This window comes from Mus caroli, chromosome 8 (genome assembly GCF_900094665.2).
Source record: "Mus caroli chromosome 8, CAROLI_EIJ_v1.1, whole genome shotgun sequence".
NCBI classification, from domain to species: Eukaryota; Metazoa; Chordata; class Mammalia; order Rodentia; family Muridae; genus Mus; species Mus caroli.
In genome coordinates, this window is record NC_034577.1 from 24,371,046 (window position 1) to 24,374,392 (window position 3,347).

Here is a 3,347-nt window from a genome sequence, read left to right on the forward strand (position 1 = left end):
GAGCTATTGGACCTGTAAGGTCACATTCCTTAATAGTTCCAATTAAAATTATTACAAATGTTATAAATGAATAGATCTAAGCTTAAATGCCGTGAGGGTCCATGGTCTCTTAATTGACCACCATTTATGATTCTAATTAATATATAATAATTGAATAGTGGCATGAGACCATTTGTTAAAGAATGCATGGTAAGTGATGTTAGTTTCAGGGAATTACTGTTTGGAAATTTAGCAGCTTATTTGATATGTTTAGGAATGAAATGAAGGAAAAAGATTTCAGAATGTGTCTCTTAAGCCTGTCTAATGCACAGTATGATGCTCTGTCTATAACAACTCTTTCCTAATCATATACTACACACACACACACACACACAGAGAGAGAGAGAGAGAGAGAGAGAGAGAGAGAGAGAGAAAGAGAGACAGAGACAGACAGAGACAGAGACAGAGACAGAGAGCACAAAACAACTTAAAAATTTGAAAATAAATTACAATTATTTCCTCAAAATGGGTCTCTGAACCTTTAAGATAAAAAGATATTTCTGTGGGAATTAAGATAATTACTGAAAGAAGATTGGCACATCATTTTCCAGCAAGAAGAGTGAAGTCTGGAACTATGATAATGAGAACAGGGACATAGAAGACAAGATGAGAAATATTGGTTGTATAAGAGAAAGAAGCAGCTATTGCTCCAAGTAGATGTTTTCAGGCCCTAGATTCTTCCAGGATTTAAAAATAAATAAATAGTAAAATCGCTTGAATAAACAAGAGGAAAAATAGAAGATCTGGAATTGAGCTCTACTCTGTATCCTGGGAAACAAAAAATGAACAGATGGTCATAAAAATGCAGAGATTTACAAATATGGGAGGGGGAGAATTTTATGAATACAAAAGTGGCTGAAGTTGGCTCTTCTTCCTGAAGGATGCTAAACAGGATGATTCAGAGTGAGAAGTTGGCAGCGGAGGGATGCTACATTACCTCTTTGTTAATAGGTTCTATCTACTTCCAGATGACAAACTGATTTCTGATTTTCTCATTAAATCTGGGGAACATATTGTTAGAATAACGTCTATGTACTATAGTCAAGGGAAGGGGAGCCAATGGCATCGTTTATTCTTCTTTGTGTAGGGGGTGAGGCAATTTGTACTAACAATCAATTCCATTCTTGCTGTGAAGACCACTGGTCATGAGAGAAAGGCCATACACTTTCAGCTCTTTCATAGCCCATTTCCCCCTGCTCCAAGCACCACTTAGATACAGAAGCAGCTGCATCTAAGAATGATTATAATCTCTCTTTTTCCAGAGGAATCTTTATAAAACATGAGAGGTCAAAATACCATAAATAATTCATACAAATGTTTCATATATATATATATATATATATATATATATATATATATATATAACCTGATCCAAAGGTTCCACACAATTCCATTCAAATAAAGTTGCCACTGTAGATGCCCCCTTTGGGCAAGCCAATGTAAAAGTCTACATGGAATTTGATACAAATGTGTTGTGAGTTCTCTTCATGGTATAAAAATAACAATGAACTAATAAGGAAAAATAAACAAGCAGTACAATATAAAAAATGGGTAAGAAAGTAAAGCAGCTATACTCTGAAGCAGCTGCACAAATCACAATGACATATTTGAGCTGGTTTCTGCCATCTGTATCCACAAAAGTACTAAGTAAAAACACAAGATGATAGTAACACACAGAGAAACAAACACACATAGACAAATACACACACACTAATGCCAAGAATTTCTGAATACATGGTAAATTGGACGTTTTATATACTGCTATTGGGAGTGAGAGTTATATCACCTAGTAAAAGCACTTAGTGTTATCAACCAAATTGCATATACATATGCCAGGACTAGAATACACACATACACTGTTTAACACCAGACAAACTTGATTTCTATATGATAATCTGGTAGAGTAGTTAAAAGTTCCCTCTTTTACTCCAAAACTATTTATTTGATTGATAAATTTTATTCCAGAACTAATTTCACAATCAGGTAATTCCCAACAGAAATGTGTGTGTGTGTGTGTGTGTGTGTGTGTGTGTGTGTGTCATAACCTTCTCTCTAGATAGTGCCAGGGCCTGAGGTTTATATTGCTGCTAAGTGGCAGACTCTGTCCATAGAACTAAAACTTGGAAAGAGAAGTACATAGAAAGAAAAGAATAGGAGAAGGTGGAAAGGGAAGGGAAGGGAAAGAGAAGAGAAGTGGAGGCTAAGGGAGGGGAAGAGAAGTAAAAGGAAGCAATGTGGAAGAGAGTGGGTGGGAGAGGGAAAGGAGGAAAAGGGGGAGGGACAACACCAGTATGTTGCTAGCCATTTCAGAGCATGAATTTTCAAAGATATATTTATGTGTACATGTGTGTATCTATGTGTTTGTCATATGAGATCAGTTACATGTGGAGGCCAGAAGAGGGCATCAGATCTCTTGGAACTGAAGTTTTAGTAATTGTGAGATGTTGAAATGGATGCTAGGAACTATGTGGGTCCTCTGGGAAATTATCAAGGGTTCTTAACAATCTGAGCCAGAACTTCAGGCTATAAAGGAATTTCTTAATAGCTGCAAACCTTCTATTTCAAGATGCATACTATCACTAGATCTAAATAATAAACCAAAGAATGTAGCTTCTAGCATACAGGTCTTTATATGTTCTGAAATTTTTTTAACTTCAAAAATGTATTCTAAGCTTAAGAAATCTTCAAAGCAATGTCAGAAGAATTTTCCTGCAAAACAACCCATATGTTTTTCAGAGATGACCAGGCTACATTGTGGGGATAGCAGCAAGCATAGTACCTAGGGAAGGTAACATAGGTTGTGTATATAGATATTAGCCTCCCATGAACTAAGCTGCTCTTCATACAAAGTGAGTTGACTACATACAATAAGAAGGAACTATCAACCAGTATTTATCCCAGAAAGGTCCTATAATCTGAGTCACCAGAAGAACTAACTTCCCCAAGTAAATCTTCCTAAATTAAGGTGAAATGGAGGAAAATATAACGATCTGCTTACACATGAAAAGATAACAAAAGTTTCAGGAATGGCCATCATGAAAGAAAGTCGGTTGAACCAAGATATGGGCCTGTTCAGATACCAAAAACTTGAAATATTGATGTCAAGCTAAAGAAGTCTGGATACTATCAACATGTGAAACACAGACATAAATGGATGCTGCAGGCCTGAATAGATTCCTTAATTCCTGAATTAAGGAATGATCAAATATTGCTAGAATTACAGCAATTAAAGACATCTAAGAGCAAACTATGATTGTTCAAAGAAAGAGAGAGAGAGAGAGAGAGAGAGAGAGAGAGAGAGAGAAAGA